This window comes from Myotis nattereri, assembly GCF_964212035.1.
Source record: "Myotis nattereri genome assembly, chromosome: 17".
Taxonomy (NCBI): domain Eukaryota; kingdom Metazoa; phylum Chordata; class Mammalia; order Chiroptera; family Vespertilionidae; genus Myotis; species Myotis nattereri.
Window position 1 is genome coordinate 30,944,915 of NC_138092.1, and position 26,659 is coordinate 30,971,573.

The window sequence follows — 26,659 nt, forward strand, 5'->3', positions numbered from 1 at the left end:
TTACGGTGTTATCTTTCACTTTGTCAAAATATGTCTACTTGATAAGAAATCTGACAGAAGTTGCTTATGATGGGATCACTAACAGCCATCAGTTTCTCTCTAGCAAATGAAACTGTAACCATGGTGACGGCCTTTTTTTGCCAGAATGAAAATGAGACAGCACTCTGCTGCAGCCATTAGCAGAATACACAAATGTCCCTCAAGGCAAACATCTAAAGCAAATGGACTGCAAAGGAAGGAGCACTAATTTCTATTTATTTAGGATTTGTAAACCTAGCAGAGCAAGATATTAACAAAGGAACAAACAAAGAAAGCTTAAAAAATCCCTGCTGTTTGTGTTTTTCTTTTGGTTTATGATACTCCTTGTTTCAAATCTAAAATACTCCATTTGATTTTCCTACTCTAGTATTGAATAATACCAACAATGTGCCTTTGCCTTCACCCGTAGATATTTCATGGGCTTTCAAAGCCCCCCGCCCCTCCAATTCCCTCTGATAAAGGGGGAAAGAGAACTTAATCAATCAAGTAGAAAAAGTACTTTAAATGATAAGGAGTTTCTCCTATTTTTTAAAAAAAATGTGCATTTTAGGGAAAACTATCAAAAACGTAATACAAGATGTCCTTTTTCATATACTTTAATTTTCCAAGAGGCATGTTCATTCTGATAAGGTGCACAGAAGCTGATAATAAGTCTATTCTAACACTATCAGCAATCAGCCACAGGCTGTCAAAGACCTTGCAAGTGTCAGACCCTTCTCACTGTCTTCTTATTCACCATTAGACACATTTCACCAGAAACTACTTAGTGCATGCAGATATTCTTTTAACAGACATGGCTTAGGTGAAATTTCTTTAGCCATCTATGATATGTGAAAGTGATTTTCTGTAAATCTCTTACATCTAAAAAAAAAGTTTAAAATGGTTTCTAGGTCTCTGTCTCTCTCATTTTCTTAAGTACTTCTCTCTCTCCCTCTTCCTCTTTCCCGCCCTTTTCAACTGTTCTAATGATTAAGCAAAAAGAATATTTTTTTTCTATTGACTGATCTAGTTTACTTTCTACAAATGTATACTTAATTTTAAATGTGTGCCTTAATCAATAGAGCAAATGGCTTCAGTAGCATTCTACGAAGCCTGCCGGACGCCGCCTGAAGGCCCCCTCACGTGTACTAGTACTTTGGAATACTTGCTGCTACCCCAGAAAGGCAGGAAAACATCAGCCTCAGGCAATCACAGTTTTACCCAGTACCTTATTCAGAAAGTCTGAGTTGGGAGAGTTTGAAACCCAGTAAGGAGGTCAGTCTAAAGATCTGTTGCTATATTCACATAACTGTCTGCACACCCATCTCTCCAATGTTTTCTAGTGGCTTGAGTAGCTACCAATGATCGGTGCCTTTAGTTTTCTCGACAAATTTCAGCACCTTCCTTTCCTGAAAGCATTGTGGATTGAAGGTGAGTTGTTCTGGGCATAGAAAGTTGCTCCTGGCCAGATATTCACCCACTCATTCTTTTGCTCTGAAACTATAAGACATCTAAGGGACATCACACTATCTACAAAACTGATAGAATCACCAGGGAAGGGGTTTAAGCATTGATTTTTGAATCTGAGAACCAGGATCATTTTTCAGTGTTTGCTTTTTGGGGTCATCCTTTCATATTTACTGAGTCACTATTTTTGTGTGTGTGTGAGGTACAGTGAAAGGAAAAACACTTTAACTCACAATGATAATACTAGCTACTTTCTACCTCCAGCTTAAAACTTACTTTAAGAACATTTTCATTAAAAATATGTCTACATAGTCACCAAGTATACATTGAGTGCTAATTTACAGGACACAGTGTAGACACCAGCATATGAGATGAGATGTTATTTGCATATAAAACGATATAAGTGCCATGGTAATAGTCAATATTTATCACATTGTCAGGCAGTGTGAGGTGGTGGGAGCACCACCAGGAAGCCTCTACCAGGCAGCCAAAAGAAGAGCAATAACGTTTGTCCTAGGATAATGTCAGGGGGAGAGAAATGGGGTGGAGGATAGAAATATCTGAAGAGCTAAAATAAAGGAACTTTATTAGTAAGACAGACGAGATAAAGAGAGAGTCAGAGATCGCTCTGAGATTGTTGTGTTTCCCTTACCGTACACAGTCAGTCTGAGCATGTGGGAGCTCAGGGCCTTCTCTGCCAGGGGCTGTACCCCCGTGGACTCCGGGTAGTGGACAGAGAAGACACGAGGAGTCATAGGTGTATAAGAGAAACTTTATTGCAGACTAAGTAGCCATTGCTAACAAGGAGCCATCAGACAAAACAGTTCTTCAACGTAGCTTATAAAGCAGCCCCACAAACATAGCAGCCATTGCTAAGACAGCAGCAAACACAGGAGCCCTTGCAAACATAGCAGTCCCACCACATAGCCTATACCTAGTGGCCGCAGTCACAGCCGCAGCCGCACAAAGCAGCCCAGCCCTACATGAAAGCGGCCTCCGCAAACACAGGATCCATTGTATACACAGCAGCCTGACCAAACAGCCTCTCACCGGCTGGTCCGTGGCACATCTATGCCAACTTGGACAAAAGAGGTTTCTTGCCAAGCAGTGACGTCAATATTTGGGTTATAGAAAGATACGCCTGCGCAGTGTATACGGCAAGATGGCTGTGTCCTTGCTTTTGCACATGCATAAGGCAAGTTGGCCTTGACTGTCTGGCGTACTCTAGACCGGGCCCCCACACTCAAATTGGCCTTGAACATCCAGCGTCCTCTGATTAGGCTTCCCACAGAGCACCGGGGAGTTCCCCCACTAGCCAAGATGGTGGTAGGGGGAGAGTCTTACTCTGAGCATCAAAAGCTAGAAATATGAATGGATAGGGCCCTGAGCCTGCCAAAAGCTAGCAAGATAATTGGATAGTGGGGAAAAAAGCCCTCCCCTCCTATACCTATAAGAACAGTGCACTTGAGCAGGAAGAGAGATGGCCTTTGAGACTAGAGTCCACCGTTCTCCCAGATCAAAAGGCTCCTGACTAAAACCTCTTTCCCTTTGCACCACCACCTGCCTCACAAGTGTGGCTCTTGTTGAAGCAGGCAGCCGCACCTCCATTTCTTTGTTTAGTTACATTTGTACCTCAAGCATAAAATATAATTTATCATATGGAATTTGTTCCAGGAGTGTCCAGTGTAGTACAGTGGTAAAGTGCCTGTGTTTGAACCATTACGAGCTGTAGATGTGAATAATAGGCATGCTTCTCAGTTTCCTCACTTGGTGATATGTAAATATAGTAGTTCCTTGTAATTCAGAAGCATTCAAGACATTTCTGTTGTGGTTATTCATAGAGTGGCATGCAACCAATTTTAAAATATACTTATCATATTGTGGACTTGTCATAATTTTGTGATTAATTTGTATTTGTCTAATCAGCTCTATTCACAGTTGTGATAAGAAGCTTTTGCCAGAGGGTATTTCGACACCTTGCTTCCTCCATCCACAAAGGAAATGTCATCGGGACTGAGCAGTGGACTGTATCATCCTCGCATCCTCATGGACTGGGAACAGTCCCTTGGCCACAGCCTGCACTGGATTTTGCAGGGTCCACAATTTCCATATCACTGATCTTCACATAGAATTAAAGGAATTAAAAGCAGAACAATATCTAAAAGATGTGATTCAGGGCACACCTTAGATATTTGATCTTCTCTTGGGAGGAACAAAGAGAATGGAACTAGGATTTTATCTGTCTTTTACAATCCCAGCCCCAGGAGCCTGCGCAACTTCCTTTTTCCATTTTCTAGTTGAGTTCATGGCCACCCACTCTCAGTCACACCTCAGCCAGGTGACAGAAGGTTAAACCATTCCAGTCAGCTCTGTGAGCATTTCTAGCTGCCAGGTTTGCTCTGAAGTCAGCCAGGAAGAAAATAAAACGTGTAGTAATTCCTTGTGTTTCATTATCCCCAGGGTAACATCGAATTACCAGATGCTCCTTTGAACATACCACCATACAGTTGCAGCCTCAAGCTCAACTCGGGATAAAAGCTGCTTCTTCAAGATGGAAGTCAGGAGGCTTTGCAGTCTGCCTGTCACTGTTCTCCATTGTATCTTGAGGCTCACTCTTGAAATTTTATTGCAATAGGTGACCGACTGTAAGAAATGTGAATGCAGATTCACATGATTCTAAAGTTCTTGCAGTGGGAGCATGCATTCCATGAGAGCACGGCTTACTGCCTCTCTTTTGTGTGTAACTACGTCAATGCAGCAGCTTCTAGAAGACATCCGTGTGGAGAGGCTTGCTTCCCAGAGGTAGACCTGCACTGAGTTCCCAAGCCAGCAGTGGTGTTGTCTATCATGCTTTCCAGTTCTCCTATATCTCACTTGCTCCACTTTTTAGGAACTCCGCCTGCAACTACTTCATTCTGATACATTCTGAAAACCTGACACACACAGGTATAAATGACAGTTTATAGAATGTATAGAAAATACTTCCTCAAAAGTGACTAAAATGAGTACGTAAACACATCTCTAATAATGAGATTGTATGTGATCTCATTATGCTTTTGGGAAAATCAATTTCCATGTGTTTCTAAAATCACCATCCATTATCTGAGCTGTACCGTTGGCTTGACAATGTTCATGTCAGAACTCTCAGCTAGACATGATGGACACAGAGAAGATAGAAGGCAAATACGTCAACTAATTCACTCAGTGAGCACTTGCTCAGATTCCTACTGGACGAAATTGACTGGCCAGGCAAAAAATAGGATTAGTTGTCCAATTAGGAACTTGGGCTTTCTTTTTTTAAAACAACTGAGCCTGCCTAAACCAGGAAGTTATTAATAAAATAAGCGATAAAGTTCAAAATATACAGTAGTTAAGTTGCCAAACTTCCTTATCAAATCACATTTCGACTCACCTGAAAGCAATACCAGGTTTCCAGCTTTCAAAATAAATGAAGGCTACTCAATAAATGCCAAACATCCATAAAAATCTGAATCAAGTGGTGTTATATTGGCTGTTATTTATACTGGATGTAAGGTTTTACAGGAACCTTATTAGAAACATGAGTATGTCTCAATATATATCATATTTTAAAAAATATTCTTTAGCATTTGAGTTTTGCTTAACAAGTTAGAAATTCATCCTCCAAGTAAAACGTGCTGCAAATATCCTATCTAATAAAAGAGAAACATGGTAATTAGCCGTACATCCACTACCCTTCCCATTGGCTAATCAGGGTGATATGCAAATTAACTGCCAGCCAAGATGGCGGCCGGCAGCCAGGCAGCTTGAAGCGAACATGAGGCTTGCTTGCTTCAGTGACGGAGGACTCCAAGGTTCCCCACCTGGCGCTGCAGGCCTCTGAGCTGGCAGTTTGAAACATTGTTACAAATATAGAAGCTAAACAAAATCCCAGAAACCTGCTTTCAGCCAGCTGGGATCTCAGAGCTGGAGTTGAAACAGTGTTTCGATTGTAGAACCCAAACAAACCAGATACCTGCTTTCAGCAGCGGAGGCCTAAGAGCTGGAGCCAAGCCTCAAGGTAAAGCTGGCCCAGAATAAAAAAAAAGAAAAAAAGGAGCGGATGGGAGCTTTAGTCACCCGCCAGCCTGAAAACAGCCCTCCGCCCCTCATCCAGACTGGCCAGGCACCCCAGTGGGGACCCCCACCCTGAAGGGGTGTGACCAGCTGCAAACAGCCATCATCCCCTCATCCAGGCTGGCCAGGCACCCCAGTGGGGACCCCACCCTGATCCAGGACACCCTTCAGGGCAAACTGGCCTGCCCCCGTCCGTGCACCAGGCCTCTATCCTATATAGTAAAAGGGTAATATGCCTCCCAACACCAGGATCAGCAGAGCCACGAGGCCTCCCGGCACCGGGATCAAGGTGACAGGGGGCAGCGCCCAAACCCCCTGATCACCCTGCGGCTCTCTGTGTGACAGGGGGCGGGGCCACAACCTCCCTATCCGCCCTGCTCTGTTCGTGACAGTGGAAGGTGCCCCAACCCCCTGATCAGCCCTGCTCTGTGGCTGATAGGGGGGAGCTCCTGCTCTGTGTGTGATGGGATAGAGCCATAATCTCCCCATCGGCCCTGCCCTGAGTGTAACAGTGGCAGTGCCCCAACCGCCTGATCGGCCCTACCCTGAGGGTGACTGAGGGTGGCATCGCAACCTTCCGATCCACCCTGCTCTGTGCATGACAGGGGCAGTGCCCCAACTCCCCAATCAGCCCTGCTCTGAGCCCAACCAGGGGCTGCACCTAGGGATTGGGCCTGCCCTATGCCACCCAGGAGCAGGCCTACGCCAGCAGGTCATTATCTCCCGAGGGGTCCCAGACTACGAGAGGGCACAGGCCAGGTTGAGGGACCCCTCCCTCCCCCCTGAGTGCACAAATTTTTGTGCACCGGGCCTCTAGTCCATGTAATAAAAGCCTAAGCACCATTATGGCGGAACGATCAGAACGATGGGTCACTATGATATGCACTGACCACCAGGGGGCAGATGCTCAATGCAGGAGCTGCCCCCTGGTGATCAGTGCACTCCACAGGGGGAGCATTGCTCAGCCAGAAGCTGGGCTCATGGCTGGCAAGCACAGCGGTGTTGGCGGGAGCCTCTCCTGCCTCCACGGCAGCGCTAGAGAGCAGTGAGCCAAGCTGTAAGGAGCAGAAAGCAGGTGGGCGGTGAGGAGCAAGGGGTCCTGGACTGCAAGAGGGTTCAGGCCAGGATAAGGGACCCTCCCCCGTCCAGACAAATTTTGTGCACCGGGCCTCTGGTCTATAATAATAAAAGTGTAATATGCTAATTAGACTGGATGTCCTTCCAGACAGCCTTCTGGACAAAGCTGGGGCTGTGAGGGCTGAGGGAGAGGCAGGCACCGCAGCGGTGGGGGCCAAGCCCCTTGCATGAATTTTGTGCATTGGGCCTCTAGTATGAAAATAATATATAATGTGTATATTTACTTTATATACCATCGTAGGGAATAATTTCTTTTTACTCTTATTTCTTCTTTATAACTATTGACTTCTTTTCTTTCTAATCTTAAAGGACTAATGATCTTTTACATTTGTACCTTTGTACATTGTTTCCTTGCACCTTTGTACATTGGTTCCTTGTTGGTGAATACTTACAAAGAAAATTTTAATGATCTCAATGAAGACTAAGTGAGCCACCAAAGTTTTCAGAAAGTTAAACATAGGGTAGACCTTAGAACCTATGTCCTCTGTCTTCTAGAATCTTACATTCTTCTGGAACACAGGAAGACTGGAAACTTCAACTCTAATGACCAAATTCTAGCCTCTTCTTAGTTCTAATTTTCCATTGGCCAAACACTGCTTGCATGAATTCAACAGTCGACTCTCCCTGCTTTAACCCAGATTTATGTCCCCATATATTTGGGCACACTTCTGCTGGTGCCCAGAGACAAACATCCCCACCCCCAGCTCCTGAATTTTGTCATTCCACACTACTAGTTTTAATAACCGAGGCAGAAAATAAGCCCTTCCTTAAACCTTATCATTATTAAGAGGAAATGAGGCCACTGCCATCCAGTCTTTCTGCTCAGAAATGTTCATGTGGTATTTAAAATGTGCACAGTTATTCTGTATATTAAATATTTTTAGACTTAAAACCACTGTGGTATTTCTTCTAAATGTAAAGGTCATATCAATGATACTGTTAAATAGAATTGATGAAATGGTATAATGATATATTAAAGTTTTAACAGATGTTTACATTTTATTCTTAATTCCATATATGTCACCACCAAACATGAAAGAGCTGGACAGATTGGAATTGTAGTAGTTGAAAATGTTCTTGTTTTTGATAACTCAATAGAATTAATTCATTTGTAACTTTCAGTCACGCTGTATCTGGCTATCTAAGCATGCTACCCATTAAAGTGCCCATTAAAGCATTTCTCTTCCATGCACTGTTTCATAAAACCTTCAAATAGTATTTTGTAAAAGAACCAGAAAAGGAGAACTCTAAGAGGGGTCAGCTTTTGTCATGAACCTTCTTTATCGCTCAGAGATATATGAAAAACTAGCACAAATTCACATATCAGTTTTCAGATGTCCCCATTTCCAGTCTGTAGTTCTAGATCATTCTCTGTATTTTATTTCCATACCTTAAAATTAAATGTTTTGTTACTTTCCATAAACTAGCTATCTCTGATTCTCACATGTTCTGAAAAACCCTCATGCTCCCTCCTGGTCCCTTAAAATAGTTTCTCAGGGGAGCATAATATATTTTGTTTGGCAAATTTCAGCTCATCTACAATTCAAAAATATTACTAATTCTGCATCATTGAGGATTTTCCTTCCACTGGATGCTGGGGATGGTAAGCTCTTGTAACAGCTTTCAGGAAACAGGAGACTAAGAAAGACTGTATGGTGTGTGGGGGCTGACTAGCTACCTGCCCACAGGAACAGTAGAAATATGTAAATTTGGACTGGGGAACTGAAACAATAAAATACTTAACAGTAAAGAAACTGGTAAGGTGACAACATAACTTCGGTTGCACAGAAACTTTACAACCTGTGATCCTTGGAGATTTTCTATCCCCCCCACCCCTTTTTTTCATTTATATTCACATAGTTCCTAGAAATAGGAGATGATCACATTGCAACTGAGCTCATAACTTTATCCTGAGAAGATTGCCAGGACACCCTTCAGAATACTTATCGTCAATTAGGGAGAAGTAGAAAGATACTAGAGAAGACTAGGATATAAGACTTAGTGTGAAAAATGCCAAAGAAATAATACAAATATAGTGCTCTGAGGATTCTGAAAGAGAGGAAAAGAAAAAGAAAAAGAAAGAGAGAAATTCCTTCTGGAGATGTAAAGGGCTTGGCATTTGATATCTATATATATAAAAGCCTAAGCAACCGAACGACCAAACGACCAGTCCACCAATCACTATGACACACACTGACCACCAGGGGGCAGAAGCTCAATGCAGGAGCTGCTCCCTGGTGGTCAGTGCACTCCCACAGCAGGAGCACCACTCAGCTGACCAACGGGTGCCAGACACTGGGCTCACAGCTGGCAAGTACAGCTGCAGCGGCACAAGCCTCCCCCACCTCCACGGCAGCACTACGGAGTGGCAGCAGCAGGCACAGCGAGGCCAGGATAAGTGGGAGCGGAACCGCACCTGGCCCGAGCTTGGGCTCTTCCTGGCCACCTGCTGCTTCGCGCACTACTACATTCCTCAGGGGAGGTCGGACTGCCGGTTTTGGCCCAATCCCCTTAGACCCTGGCCAAAACCAGCAGTCCAACACCCCCCAAGGTGTCCCGGATTGCAAGAGGGTGCAGGCCAGGCTGAGGGACCCCACTGGTGCATGAATTTGTGCGCCAGACTTCTAGTGGATGTATAAAACCTTAGGAAAAGTAGAAGGTAAATGATTTTAGGGGGGAAATCCAGCGTGAAGAAAGGCATAACAGAGGAAGCTCAATGGTATGAATTTAGGAAACAGATATGGAGCAGAAACTGCTTTGACCATAGAAAAAGATTTGAACTTTGAGACTTTGAACTTGATTTTATCTTGAGGCTTCATTTATAAATTAGAGGTAATGCCATCTTCCTTATAAAGTTATGAGGATTAAATAGGATAGTGTTTGCATACTACCTGGTTTACAGTAAATGCTCAACAAACCATATCAATCTACTAAGAGATTTTTATAGAAGGTAATTATCACTGAGCAATCTTTTTGTTTTCCTAAACAAAAATTATTTCTCGAAATAAAAAGAGCAGAAGATATTTTCCCAGTGTTAAACTTCATAAAAGTATTTAGGGATTAGTGTAGTTATGATTGACCCTATATAAAAAATGGCTAATGTACATTATGCCCAAAGACTTTAAATGATACTATTTATATGGTGAACTTTTAAATGATACTATATATTATGTAACAATTAGTATTTAAAGAAAGGACATGGTAAGAACTATATTTAAGTCAATTAAATAATAAATGAGGAAGGGAGATAGTTCTTTCATAAAGTAGTCATAAAATCAAATTTCATCATAATTCATCTTTGTGGCTATGTATTCTAAATCCCCCATTTCCCAATGAGGAACCTGAGGAGCACATAGATAAGACAGTGTTATCTCAATGTCATTCAGAAGAATAGTGGCAATTCTTGACAAATTTTCATTGGCCCATGAAAAAATACAACATATTTAAGTGGGGTGAGCTTTTATGAAGCTAAATTTATGTCTAGCAATAAACTGATCATTTGTTTTTTCTGTGATGGGAGGCATATCTAAGTTTTATTTGGCAGAGAAAATTCTTTTAAGAAAAAAATATAAAATTCTGAATAAAATCTTTAGTATTGAACTGAGTGTTTATCTAGAAAAAAAATCACAAGTTAATAATTGATAAAAGTTGCAAATGCCACAAACATCACAGCATCCAGGACATGAGTAAGGAAGCTTCTGCCTCTGTACACTCAGAACCTAGATCTTCTCCACCAGCCACACCCTCCTGCACTGGGTGCCCGAGCTCGCAGTCTCATGGGGCTATGACCTCTGGCTTTGCACTCTCGTGTTGAAGCCATGTGAGTCAATGAACGTGGTGGTTAGGCCATGATGAGAAGTTATTCCTACTTGGATGACTAGCAATAACAATGTAAAAGTGACCATAGGCCACTAAATATAACACACTCTATACCAACTAAATATATCCCCAACTCAGTTTTTCCATAGCAGGATCCCCAAAATGCCTGGACCACCAATTGCCACTGAGGAAATTTAAATAGAAGACACGGTAGTCTTAACCAATTGCAAGTGATATTTTCCTGCCACATCTGTCTGTCTTCTCTGCAGCACAGGTGTGAGAAACTGATAAGGAGCAAGATCTGAAAGTGATTTCCAGGGCAACAAGAAGTCCAGAAGAAAGGCAGGTGGTGGAGTGGAAAACCTGGGTCTGGATTTCTGTCCTTCCCTAGCAGTGATCCTTCCATCTATGGCTGAGTTTATTCAATTGTAAAATAAGAATAATAACAGCACCTTCCTTATAGGGTTGTCATGAGGATTGAATGAGTTAATACTCATTTGTAAAGTATTCTGAAGAGTGCCTGTCACGTGATAACCGCTCAGTAAGACTTAGCTCTTATTACTTGGAAAGTAAAAGGCATTTTAAAATATGATTTCCCAAAGCAGTAGCAGAGATTTTTGGATTTATTTTCACCCTCCTCTTTTAATACCAAAATTAGCATCCTTCCAAGTCCAGTTCCTGGGTAACTGCTATTGCTATTCTAGGCCATCTGTGATCTTCAGTAGCACCAAGCTTGGCGTTTCCAACCTACAGCTAGATCGCATCACAACTCGTAGTGATCTGTTGTCTGTTTATTTGCAGAATCGGTCACAATTTGGTCTTTTTGTATAAACTGTCTACATTCGCTCATAAAACTCTTGCAATCATCTACTAGGACGCCAGCATTTGGATGGGTGTTATAACACTACATTTTCTCTTCATTAAAAATCCTAAATATAGGGTGCAACTGACTAACGTGTTTTAGCCTTCACAGCAAGATTTGGTTTGTCAGGAAATGGTGTGGGAGTAGTTCTCATATGCACTGAAGGTGCAAAGTGCAAAACGAAAATAACTCAACAAGAGTTTAACAGCCCTTCTTTATGTACGTTATTTACAAAGGCCACAATCTGGAGTTCCAGGCGGAGCTTTCGGAAGCTCAAGAGACCCTTCTGGAATGGGAAAAAATGCCAATATGGATTACACAGAAAGGGAACAGGGAACGAAGAGAGACAAGGTTTAATCTGTTAGCTCTGTCCCCTTCATCAGTATTCACATCTGCTCAATCATTAACAGGACACTGAATTTAGTCAAACTTGGAAGAACTCTTCAATAATATCATGCATAAAAACATATGGAGAAACTCCTAAACCAATGCTGTTTTCATTTTTATAAGTAAAATTTCCCAATCATCTCTAGTGGGTGACTACTTTTCTTTTCAGCTGCCTTAATTTCTTACATGAAACAAGATGTTGCATTAGTGAATTTTAATTGCATTTTCACTTTCTGTGCCTTATAACGTTTAGTAGAAAATATTTCAAAAACATTGAGACACTTCAGAATTATTATTTTCCCTCTTCAATAGAAATTCTAAATATTGCAGAAGTCAGGATAAAAAACAGTTGTCTTCATTAATATCATTATAGTAAAGGAGGGGGGAAAAAAACAAAATATGATGTTTGGCATGTTTTTTATTCCAGCTCTAAAAAGCATTACATTCTTGATGAGGCCAAAAAAAAATCAGATGCACATAGTTAAATAATTCTGCTGATTTTTTTCAATTAAAGAAAAATTCTATTGCCTAGCTTGATGTTAGTCTTTCCATTACCAACTTAGAAGAAAATTCTTACACATCTCAATACACTGGGGATACATTCTCTTTTTTTGTGCCAATGAAATATTGTCACAAACACCTTGTTCAGGCAAAAAAAAAATTAGAATAGCTTTGCTTTATCACAGCTTGCAATGCACTTTTGGAGTTAAGAGACTCACAAATGAAATAACCAAAGAGACTTCCCCCTTTGCATTTTTTTAGTGACTTTCTCATCAAAAGTTTTTCAGTTTTATAGTGTGGAAAACTTTCTCTTAGTACTTAAAAATCTGAGAGAGAAAAACACACACGATTTTATTTGAGGAGTAAAGAAGATGATGGATTAAAGCAGATGTAGAGTGTTTGCAGTTATATAAGACTATTAGGGACCCTGTTTTTTCTGGTTCTTGTAATTTGTCCATGTCCTGCTTTATATAATTCAATACATTGTGAGCCAAACATGAAATAAGTGAACACAGTATTCCATATTTCACTTTGTCAGCAAATTTAAAAAAAGTGTAGGACAAACATAATAGTCATCATAGTTCTTGAATAGAGAACGAAGCATTTTTCAAATCCCAGGGACCTATAGGAAACAGAAGGTTAAGGAGACTTTAAAAAAAAAAAAAACAATGAGCAGATGTGTTTGCTACTGTTGATGGACAAGCTTATCCATTTACTTCAATTAATAACAAGAGTGAGCACATCAATACATAAGCTTGTCCTGATGCCTTGACTTTTTTCCAATTTGACAGGTAATAGTGGGGCTGGGAAAATGTCACAACAATTTAGTCCTGCCTCACTGGCTTTAACTAGTTTGATGACAATGGAAATGCATCTTGCTAAGATTCCTTATGATTCATAAGAATGCTACATTTGTTGACTCCTACTGAGGGTTTACAATCTGACAATTAATGGCTTAAAATTAAATTCTTTCATGGGTTCTTCATCTGGGCACTAAGTAAAAACAAGTTAAATATTTATGAAAAGTATGAAAATGTGGCAACTTTCTTTAGGAACATGTATTTTCGTATTGAGTCATAAATGAACCCAACAATGTTTGACAAAGAAAGGCCATTTCATCAGACCTGCTGGGCTACTAACCCCCTCCCATGTTCTAAAAGATCTTTTCCACAATATAACAGATTTTGTCAAAGAAACTCTAGTGATTTTTAAAAACTCATGATCTTACAATTTTTAGCATAGGAGAGCAAAATTATGCGTCCAGCAAACTTGGCAATGGATATCATGAAGAAATAATATCAGCAAATTCCTCCAGTGCTCACTGACCCAGTGAATAAATGCTTTCCTTTTAACAGTGAAGCTTGAATGATTAATACCTTTATGAGAGGGAAGAGGGAAATTGGCAATTTCTTTTTTAGAGAAAAACTAAAATTCCATTTATACTGTTCCAGTAGCAATGGAGTTAGTGTAGATAGCAGCCTCACACTATAGAGGTGAGGCATATCTCAGTGAACACTCAGAGTATATGAACAAATCATATGCTTCTTCAGGAAAAGAACAGCTGTATCTCTGCAACATCTAACTCAACCCTGCTCACACATAAGGAACCCGACATATGTTTCTAGCAAGCAGCATTCTTCTATATCACTCCCTACAGTACAGTGAAGCAAGTGTCTTAAAAATAGATGCATAAAACTTAAGGTTTGTAGGAGGGGTGGTGGACATCCTTATGTAGTTCTCCCCACAACACACTGGCTCACCACAGTGCAGTCCTTGCTTCACTTTGTACATTACCACCTCGGTGAGGCCCTCCCTAACACTCTGAACACCCAAAATGAATCATACATTCTCTCTTCTTTACCACAGTACTTGTATATAACTTTAGTATAGCACTTATAATGTTAACAAATTTTTGTTTGTCTCTGCCACTGCATTTGAGATCTGCAGATGCTTTTTTCTTATTTATCCTTGAACCATCTGATTCTAGTAACAAGCATGTCTCTAGTCCTGAGTACATGCTCAGTAAAGTTTGAATTGCATTGGATTGTTGATGCCAATGTAAATCTTTGGACAATCCTATCACAGTAGGACTACCATCTAGGAGAAAAGGACAAAATAGAGTAAAAAAAAGTGTTATGAGTTGAACTGTGCTCCACACAATAAAAACTTGTTGAAGTCCTAGCCCCTACTACTTCAGAATGTGATCTATTTGAAGATAGAGCAGCGGTTCTCAACCTGTGGGTCGCAACCCCTTTGGGGGTCGAACGACCCTTTCACAGGGGTCGCCAAAGACCATCGGAAAACACATATATAATTACATATTGTTTTTGTGATTAATCACTATGCTTTAATTATGTTCAATTTGTAACAATGAAATTGGGGGTCACCACAACATGAGGAACTGTATTAAAGGGTCGCGGCATTAGGAAGGTTGAGAACCACTGAAATAGAGGCTTTACAGAAGTCATCAAGTTAAAATTAAGTCATTACGGTGGTGCCCTTATCAGAAGAGAAAATTTAGGTACAAGCAAATATAGAGGGAAGGTGATGCAAAGACCCATGGAGAAGATGGCCATATCCATGACAAGGAGAGAATCCTGGAGCAGATTCTCTGACCACGGCCCACAGAAAAAACCAATACTGTCAACACCATGATCTGAGATTTCTAGACTCCAGTACTGTGAGACAATATATTTCTGTTGTTTAAACTATGAAGTTTGTGGAACTTTGTTGTATACAGTACTAGAAAACGAATACCAGTATCCAATTTCCTTGGCCCATTAAAAAGAAAAGCTAGACAGAAAGTAATTTGTAATGGCATTATGGCTCTGTTGGTAAAGGTAGATAATATGACTCATATATGACCTCTACAAAATATCATAAAATAGAAAAGCTTGCATTCTTCCCTCTATAGAAAAACATTATCTTCAGGCTATTACTATCCTGCACTAACTCAGTGTTCAAATGCTTTGTGTAATATGAAAATGGATCTTCAAGTAGGATGGGAAATTACATTTGCTATAATCAATCAGCTTGCTCTGAAAAATAGATTATTAAAAATGTCTTCATTGGATTACCTGGGTGAAAATATAAATGGAAAATAACAATTCTAAATGCAGTGTAAGTATTGATAATGTGATGACTAGAGGAAATGAATTCATTCCTAACATTAATAAATTTTTAAGTTTTATTAATGCGTATAATAATACAGTTTTGTTATATTACCCATAATTTAGTTAGGCTTATCAACACAATGACTAGAGGTTAAATTCAAGGGGCTGCTATTTTCTGAAATGAAAATAGAAACAAAGAAACAAAGAAAGGTATCTGTACTAAGAGAGCATATGAAGCAGTGGAGGGAAAAACAAAGTACACAGAACAGCTTATTTTAAAATTATTCACTTAAGGACATTCAGATAATATACTTGAGAAGGAAAAATTATTCTCTGATCAACTGTAGTTTTGTTTTTCAAGATTTTTAACTTAATTCCAGCCTCATGGGGTTGAAATTTGTTTTCTTTCAGAAAAATCCAGTTCCAATTTTATGGTGAAAACACAAGAGTAAGAAAATATAGTGAGCTGTAACAGGGACACAATAGAATTCTTTGCTTTCAAAATAGCTCATACCAACCTACAATTATAAACAAGAAGAGTCACCAGTCACCAAGTCATACTTCGCTAAAAGACCAAATAAAGACCTGATATGCCAATATGTGCTTTTTTCAATCATTCATTACAGTTGTTGTCTTACTGCCACATAAGCTGTTGCTCAACAAACATAAATTAGAAAAAGTAAAGATCATTAAGAAAGACCACTGTGAATGGCTAGAATAACCAGAGATTCATATTTAAAAATATTTAAAACATTTATTTAATGAAAAAGTAAAATAAAAAACGTATTGTTATTTAGCTTTCTGCCTCCAACAACACATTCTCACCAATTCGGCAAATAACCATTGACCATTAAATTATGTTAGTATATGTTTAGTCGTATGTTGGGATTACATATGTATATAAATATACTATATAATCTCTTATTTTACTCTGAAATGGATCCAAATTCCTGCTTTCATTTTTTAATATAAATACATTTTCCCTTAAATATAAAGACCATTGCAAACCACTTTGTATATTTCAGAAATCAATTTAAATTTTGAATACATAAATAATGAATGATACCTATTTCTCATAATTTAATTCTAAATAAAAGATAAAATAGTGAAAGAAAATAATCTGGAAAGAGCATACAGTCTGTTTGTCATCATTAATAGTTTTGGGGTTTTTTTTGTACTAATGGCAGCTGCGATCATTAAGTAGTGACTTAGAATGGGGACTTATGGGTGGGGGGGGGGTGCAATGGGCCAATAAGGATACATGTATAATACCTTAATCAATAAAGAAAAAACATTATACAAGATAGTGATTTAGAGAAACAGCTTAATGTTTATTTTCTCTCTTTTTTTTGTCACACCTATGTCTCCACACCACCTCTTCATTGAACCAATGCAACCATTGTCACTTCTTCACTCGTATACCTGGATTGATGGAGATATCCCATATGGCAATGGAGACAGGAATCTCAGACTTCAGCCTCTGTACCGCTAGGAAACCTTTCTATAAATCCTTTATCAATTACCTCTTCTCTATTCTTATGGTTTTCCAAGCCTATACCTCTCTTCTCAAAACGACTCTTTCCTCTATGCCACCACCTCCGAATATGATCTCCTTTCTACTCCATGAAAAAAATCAAGACCTTTAAGGACTAAGTTTACATCCCTTTGCCCAATACCTACAAATAAACAGACATCTGCATGCATTTTTCCCTCTATGCCAAGGGTCCTTGAGACTAAATCATCTTAGAGCTGATGATTTGCTAAAGGATTTGGAGGACTTTGGAAAGCTGTTTACTCGTGGTTACAGTTCATTATAGTGAAAGGCTACAGATTAGAACCAGCACAGGGAAAAGGCACACAGGGTGAAGTCCAGGGGAAGCCAGGCACAAGTTTCCAGCTGTCCCTTTCCTGAGGAGTCCCACAGGGACACTCAGTTCTACCAGCAGTGATGTGTGATGACACATGAAAAGTGCTGACAAGCAGGGAAGCTTACCTGAGCTTTGGTGTCCAGAGATTTTGTTGTGGGTCAGTCACATAGGCATGCAGCACGCATGTGCCTTACCTCAGCTACTCGGACACCAGCCCCGCTCCTCCAAGAGCAATAGCAGGTGTTTGCAACAATCATATTTTCAGGAAAAAAGTATCTTCTCAAACTGGTACAGCATAACCCAAGTCCTAAAACACACAAAAACAATCTTGTCAGGCAGAATATTCTAAGATCTTGGAGGTTATCTTCTAGGAGCTGGCCAAAGGCCAGTGCCGACAAAGGCCTTCATTTCCAACAACTCAGATTGCTAAATTATCCTTTCTTTCCAATCTACTTTCTCTCTTGTTTCAACTTCTCAGTTGTTACTTCCCTGTTAAAGTATAATATTTCTTTCGGTGCCTTGAAATCCTACTCTCTTATATCTACTTGTGTACTTCATTCCATCGTTTTTTCCTCTCTTCTTTCAAACTCTCTATCAAGTCTAAATATGCTTAATCTCTCCTATTTAAAAAATAATTGCAGACTTACAATTCCGTCAAGATAGACTAACTTCGTTTTTCCCAGATAGTATGAAAGTAAAAGTATAGGGAAAGATATATCATGCAATGTTAACTTTTCAGTGTTTTTTTAAGTACCTCACTTGAGGATATGTTCTTTGTTTTTTATTGTTATTATTGATTTTATAGAGAGAGGAAGGGAGAGGGAGTGAGAGAGAGAGAACCATCTATTGGTTGCCTCCCATACTTAATCAGGGTATGTGCCCTGAGCAGGAATGAACCCATCACCTTTTGATGTATGAGATGGTGCTCCAACCAACTGAGCAACACCAGCCAGGGTGCAATGTTAATTTTTTTAAAAGCAGGGGTAGCTATAAGACTAAACATACAACTATCATATGACCCAGCTACTTCATTCTGTCACATTTAACCAAGAGAAATGAAAACTTAGGTTACAAAAAAACTGTACATGAATGTTTATAGCATAGTTAATTTGTAAGAGCCACAACTGAAAGAAAAGAAAAAATTCTGATATAGATGAATGGTTATACAAACTGTGGTATAGTCAGACCAAGAAATACTAATCAGCAATAAAAAACAATGAACTATTTATATACCTAACAACTTGATGAATCTCCACGCAGTTGTGCTGAGTGAATAAAAAGCCAATCCCAAAAGAACTCATACTGCATGATACTATTTATACTACATTTTTGAGATGACAAATTTATAGAAATGGGTAACACAAATGGTTGTCATGGGGGGCGGTGTGGAAATTAGGTGTGGCTACTAAAGGGCAGCAGCAGCAACCTTTGTTGTGAAGGAACTGTTCTGCGTAGTGACTATGTCAACAGCCTGCTTGTAATGGTAGACTAGAGGTTTCAAAGACATTATCGTTGGGGAAACTGGGTAAAGAATGCACAGGATACCTGTTTCATTTCATACAATTGCACAGGAAGGTACAATTTTCTTAAATAAAAAGTTTAGTTAAAAATTAATGACTATAAAATACTTCTCTACTGATCTCATGTCTCCCTCGATATTTATTCCTGTACACTTATTGTTCCTCTTCCTATCCATCCCCCATGCCCTTCATTCATAGTACTCAAGCTGTCAACCCCACTAATTCAGTGAAACTACTCATACTAATATTACCAGCAACCTCCACATTGCCAAGTCAAAACACTCATCAGTCCTTATAGTCCTGGAACCTTTACTTCATTATTGACCATTCCAGGTAGAAAATTCTTATCTACTGATTTCCATGACATTACATACATTTTTCCTATGTATTCCTCTTAAAGTCATAGCATTTCCTAGGGTTCCATCCTCTACCCTAATTTACACAACCTCTGCATGATTTATGAATGACCTCACCTACACTCATGACTTAAACTACTATTTCCAGATTGATCAATCTCAAATTCTATCTTTTTTCATAAGTCCAGTGGGCTGCCTAACAGACATTTCCCTTTCTCAATCCTCTGCATCTCAATTGCCACATGCTTTACCTAACCTTATCTCCTTCGTATATTCCAAACGGCCATCCAATTCTCCCTTAAATCCAGTCCTTCCTAACTCAGAAACTCAGGGTCTATACCTACTCCATTTCATTCATGCCCGCCTAAAATCAATGCACGCTTTCGGTGGATCCCAACTTGTTGGTAACTCTGGAACCCATATCTTCCTTTCATTCACCACTGCTGCCGCCTTGGAGCTAGCTCTCAGAGTATGCTGCCTCTTACACAATCACCCTGGAACAAACCTGGTTTCCTCAAACATCTCGCCCAAACTGCAAACAGTGATTTTACAAAAACTCAAATTTGATCACATTATATTATTGCTTTAAACATTTCAATAATTCCCTTTTGTTTCAAAATAAATGTCATACTCCTTAGCTCATATATTCACTTGATTTTCTATTATGTATTATCTCAGGCTGACCTGTGAAGTCCCTGTCTGCTGTGTCTTCCTCTTGCATTACAGTTTGGGCCTCCTGCTAATGAATTCCCTGCACCAGGCATGGGTTCCATTGTGATACTACAAGTACAGAACCTTACACTATCTCCTTGCCATACTAGACTGTTGTGTTTAAGAAGGTTAAGACCTGAGAGCTTTAACCTAAAGCTGTTAGACAACAGCTTTCCACAGGTTCCTCCCATGCCCCAGCAGCTCATGACTCCCACCTCAGCACTCTCAAGTCACATCTTTATACAGTATTGTACCTTGAATTACTCATCTATGAATGGACGGTGTTGGTTTATAGATCTTTAAGAACTTTCTTGTTTCAATATACCATAGTCATATGTAACGGGGGGAAGTAAATGTGTAATGAATCATGTAACATTTTTATTCAATACTGAATTGTTATTATTCTCTATGTCTTCCTGGCATCATTCATATATGCATACACATACACACATACACACACACACACACACACACACACGCACGCACATGCACATGCATATGTAATTATTTTAGTTATTATAACCGACAGCATAGTGCCTTGCATGTGTATTTTTTTTCACCTATTTTAGCTATTTGAAAAGCTATAAACCATTTGTGATTGTTTTATGAATGATAACTGCTAAATATTTTCATTAAAATTAACTGCATTTGGGAGAACTAAGAAAGAATTTTACCTTAAATATTGGTTTATTGTTGTTCTTTTAAATTATTACTTTTTGTTTTAGATTCTCATTTATGTAAATTTAAAAATATTTTTTCAAAATTTGTTTTCTCTTTGTACTAATTCCCACATACAGAGGTGGACAAAAGTGGGCTTACAGTTGTAATACAAATAATTAATAAATAATAATACAAGAATAAACTGTTTCACATCTCCCAGCTGTTAACCTATTTTTGCCCACCCCTGTATAATTGTATATGAATTGATGTTTTATCTTACCCATTAAAACACATATAGAAAAAAATGCCAATTATCTCAAAAATACTGATGTTATATTTCTCTAATAAATTTTAATGTAGAAGTAAAATTTTAAAACATGTATATATTTTTCCAAAGGAAATTATATATTGAAAAATATATAATCACAAAATCAATTTATAATTAATGCAAGTGTGTAAAGAAGCAGCATATTTTAATTTTTATGTAAAGAAATTCAACATATACTAATTAATCAATTATGATCCCTTCACTAGCAAAGTATATGCTAGGCCAAGAATTACACTACATTAAGGACACACACATACACACATAGTAGACATTAGGTTCTATCCACCTCCAACAATAACTGGCATGGAATAGGCAGAATTTTTGTGGCATGGAATAGGCAGAATTTTTGTACCTCATGAATACATTTTCCAAAAGTCTTAGCTTCTAAAAATGTTGCAGGCATATACTAACTTTCCAACTCATAAGACTAATGAATAGATCTTGGAGGAGTGCTTTTTAAACTGTAAATTGTAACCCACTGGGTAAATAAAACAGAGGGTACTGACTAGCACTTTTATTAATACATAAATTAAAATGTTATTTTTTTCTAAAAAATCAAAAAATAGCCAAACCAATAGCTACAGTAATCAAAACAAGTATACACCAAAGAGAAATGATTATTGAAACAGAGACATTAAAATCTCATAGAAGTCAGCCTTGGACAATATTACGCAAATAAATTTCAGAACCTGGAAGAAAGAGATGATGTTCTAGAAAAATAAAGTTTACTAAACTTGATCTCAGTAAAAATACAATAATTCAACAGACCAATAATCTTATAAAAATTACCAAAGAAATACCTAACACCCACCCCCATGAAAATAAAATAAAAAGAAGAAAAACAAACTAGGCCCAGGTGATTTTACACAGGAATTCTATAATTTTTCATAGAATGGATAACATCAATGATATTTAAATTGTTCCAGATCATGAGGAAAAGAAAGGAAGTTTTCAAATTCTGTATATGAAGCAAGTATAACATTGATTTAAGAACCTGGTAAATATAGCATAAAATGGATAAACATACACCAATTTTACTCCTGAAAGTTAAAGTAAAAATCCTATGTAGCCCAGCCGTGTTGCTCAGTGGTTGAGCATTGGCCCATGAACCAAGAGGTCATGGTTTGATTCCTGGTCAGGGCACATGCCCTGGAGGCAGCTTGATCCCCAGTGCAGGAGACAACCAATCAATGTTACTATTTCTCTATCCTCTCCCTCCCTCTCTCTCTAAAGTCCATAAAAAACATTTTTTAAAAAAATTAGCAAAGAGCAGATTGAAAAATAACCCAGTAGATTTGAGTCTAGGAGTGCAAAGATGGTTTAATATTATAAAAGCATAAGCAAATTTACCAAATTAAAAGGTTTAAAGTTTTCATAGAGAAAAGGCCAATACCAGGGCTGGGACAGAGGAAATGCAAAGTGAAGCATAATAGAAAGTAGTCAAAGATTAATGGAGACATGTCAAAAGGGTATAAGAGATGGCTTGTCCCCACTTCCACTAGCCAAATTTGGAACAATATGAGGAGCAAAATAATAGTGATGTATTGAAACATATTGAATAAAGGCAAATCCACGAATCCATAGTGATAGTCACAGGATGTGTATTTGAGTGGTGAGAGAGGATGAATCTTTGCTATATAAAAGAATCTCAGATAATAAGTGCAGAACGAATGATAGAACCAAAGAAAGACCAATGTGGAGTATAAATGGTTTAGGAATGGGTTATTGACAAAGGCTAAAACACAGGGTGAAAGATTGTTGGGAGCAGGACATTAACACTATCTCAATGTAGCCCTCCATATTACTTATTACAAAGGAAAAATGTATCACTACAATGGAAAGACCTGGCATTCATCATCTTAAAGACATTGATAAGATTTAACTTCACCAGTCATGGGACAAGCTAGCATTATGTTTGCAATGGGAAGTACACAGCATTGCCTATGTGGTGTTTTCAGCACAGTGCTTGGCTTCAAGTGGCCCAGGGTAGATGAAGAAAAGGGTAGGAAGCCCAATAAAATAACGAACTTCCAAACAACTTTCCTGCGGAGTTTACACTCAGCTTCTCTCCAAAGGAAAAACAGATTAAAATGAGAAAGCATGATTGTTCTAAGAATTATAACATGCATGGAACTTAGAAGAACTCCTCCAGAACATGGTACTTGAGCATTATTTATGAATAGATTTAAGGGTGACTATCTTAAGAGCTGTCATATTCACTCTGCCCAGCATCTACACTCACATGGCACTATGTCATTTGTGTTTCCTCTCCTCAGTCACCTGTTCAGACTCCCCCCACCCACACCCCCAATAAAAAGAGAGAGAGGGAGAGAGAGAGAGGTTTTCTGAATCTTCCTAGGGGAGGAGTCCCCTGTCAGCCTGAACTAATTTGGGGGAAAGTCTCTGTTATAATATTTAAATAAGACAATATAAAGTGCTTAGGATATCATCCCACATAGAAAGGGGAGAAAAACAATTTCTTGCCCTATAATGAGTATCAATGTTTCTTCTTGTCATATTTATCTCATTTTTATGAATAATTTCACTTCCTCTGAGTATTACTTCAGGATGAACTGAGTAAATAAAAATACCTCTTCTGTGGAAAAGTCAATCATTTCAGATAGAGAAATTTCTTATTAATGTGATGGTGGAATTATCTTATTCCTCACTGGGAGGCATAAATTAATCACTCTTGTTCCTTTTCTTCCCTGCTATAGAAATACTTTAAAAAGAAGTATAGAGAACCAAAAATAGAAACTTACATGTCTTTGCTAGAACCCTCTCCCATTACTTTATGCTGAGCAGGATGCCAATTACAAGTTGCTTTCTTCCCTGTGTTTCCATGGTGTTCTGTGTGTAATCTAATTATAGCATTAATTTGATTGCCTTGTAATTACTTGTCTACAAGTTGGCCTTTACTGCTATCCTCTAAGCTTCTTGAGGGCAGGAAACATGATGGCCAGGTTAGGGACTCAATAACTGTCCATGGAGAGGATACTTCCTTTTCCCTTCTCTCTGCTCCTTACCAGCTTCTGGCTTTCCTCTTTCTCTGCTTCTGATTTATGTTTTCACTGTCCTATGAGGCCACTATTATTAAAGATAGGTCTACATTTTATATGATTTTTTCTTTATAGAAGAAATGGTTCACAATGTGCCTGCTTTATATTTGCCATGTTATGTCACCTTTAAAAATTCGCTACTATACACAAAGGATCTCAGTCATTAATGATTGAGTTTCTTTGTCAGGAGATATAATAAATCATGCTTTCTAGGTCTGTGATATTCAGTAAGTTACACACAGAGCACTAAAAGCCCTGTTTAATACTCGAATCATTGACATCTTAAAAAACTTTTTTATTGATTTTCAGAGAGAGAGGAAGGGAGAGGGAGAGGAAGAGACAGAGAAACATCAATGTGAGAGTGAAACATTGATCAGCTGTTTCCTACATGCCCCCTACCAGAGAGATCAAGCATGCAACCAGGGCTGTGCCCCTACCAGGATTCGAACCAGCAACCTTTCAGTACATGGGACAACGCCCAACCAACTGAGCCACACTGGTCAGGCCTGAAATTTGATTATTAATTTTGAAGGTATAATATGCCATGACTTCCAAATGCTCATCTAATATCTGACTTCTTTTGGTTGCTTTGGAGGGCTATTTATATAGCCCCAAAGTATCAGCTACACAAAGCCCTTTAGATGAACTCTCTGGAAATCTTACAGAGGGATGAATTTGAGAGAATTATTTGTGGGGACATAGATACAATGTAAAGCTTATTTTTTGTGGTGAACAGTATGATCAAAATACATTAGTTTAATTGATATTTCTGTACCATTTATTCTCACACAAAATTATGCAGACTTCATTTTCTTTCTTTAGAAGTTAGAAAATGTTAAATCTAAGTCAATTTTCTCTTGAATCTACTTGAAGTTATTGTTATATATCATTGATTTTTTTTTCTTTTAGAGCTAAGACATAGAGAACATAGATACCCAGCAACCCTTACAAAGGGTTTCTAAAACATTTTTCTTTCTAAAACATTTATAGTCGCTTTAACAAAAAGAGACATTTGGAAGATTACAATTCTTCGAAAATGCCCTACTTTCCCTGCTGTATCTTAAAATCTCTATCATTTTTATAGATCAAAAGATTGGTGTTCAGAAAGTTTTATGATGTTCAGAACAGCATAAAACACAAAGTGGAGTCCATTTCTATGAAGCAAATAGTTTTAATTGCTGAACTAGATGTTTTAATGGCAATTCTATAAAACTTTTATATATCTGAGATGTATTCTCAAAAGCATCATGCAATTGCTATGAGAATTCAAAGCTCAATTTTTTCATATTTCTGCAAATGAGGCCAGTTCTTTCTATGTATAATGTAATCACTGATCTTGATTCATGCCAACTTTGAAGCCAGATTAACCCTTTTATACTTGTCCAGTTAAATACTTCTAACAACTCAGAGCAAGGATGAACCTAAAATATTATTTCAATATGCAGAAAATAACGTGTTCTAGATTTCTGCAGCCTCATATCTGCCACATATTAGGTTTAGGAAGAACTTACATAATTAAAAAAAAAATTATATCTCACAAAATGTCAATAAGGATGATGGAGTACTTTATTTTTTTCATGTGTCTAAAAATTCTTTCTCTGTGTACTTATTTATCCTAGAGGAAATTTTCTGTATTTATACATACTGGTACGAATTACACATCCCTTGTAACATACATAATAAACCATATAATGATGCCTTATGTTGGTGGATGAGATAATTATTATTACTTAGCCAGCTCACTCTAAAAGTAAGGTGTACAGATTTTAAAATCAGAGACTTCCAACTAGCAAAAGGACATGATAAGAGCTTCCTTTAATATCCTTGTCCCCTGGGGCTCTGTTACGTGTCACGTGAGGGAGGTTGAAAAGACATGACAACTCCCCTCCAGGAAGCTGACAGTCTACATAAGACAAAGCTGGTGTAAACAATCCTAATAGTTAAATGTTTGCATGGATCCTCCTGTTGCCATGATTTGAGCAATATCACATGGGCCATACCACCTGAGAATACCATCCTCGTTCCTGAAACTTTAATTTTGATGTAAGGCATTGTGCCAGAAGGTAAATATTATAATGATCATGTTTCCTTGTGTGCAAACAAAGGGAGAAAAGACATAAAGAGTTGAAGGGTACTTGAATATGTCACTCAAAACAACATGTCTCTTTAGCATATGGATTCTTTTTAAGCTGACGATCACTGAGAGAGGAAAAACTCTAAAACCAGACCACAGGCCTTCCTTTTGTAAAGGGAATTTACATTTTTTAAAAATATATTTTATTGATTTTTTATAGAAAGGAAGGGAAGGGGAGAGGAATAGAGTGTTTGAAACATCGATGAGAGGAACATCGATCAGCTGCCTCCTGCACATCCCCCACTGGGGATGTGCCCGCAACCAAGGTACATGCCCTTGACCAGAATCGAACCTAGGACCCTTCAGTCCGCAGGCCGATGCTCTATCCACTGAGCCAAACCAGTTAGGGCAGGAATTTACATTTTTAAAGGAAATTTCCAGGTATAGAGATGTTTCCATCTTCCCTACCACAACAGGAGAACTCTTATCGGGGAGAAGGACCTACTTAAATGCTCAAAACAAACCTTAGGAAACAACCCTTATTTACGGTAGGTTTCCTGGTTATCTTCCCATAAATTGGCTCCCTCTCCCAAAAGCCTCAAGCCCCTTTACTTTTCTTGTAGCCTAAGAAGAAATGTAAATCCAAGTTTTAACCACCTGTTTGAGTTACTCATCTTTAAGTAT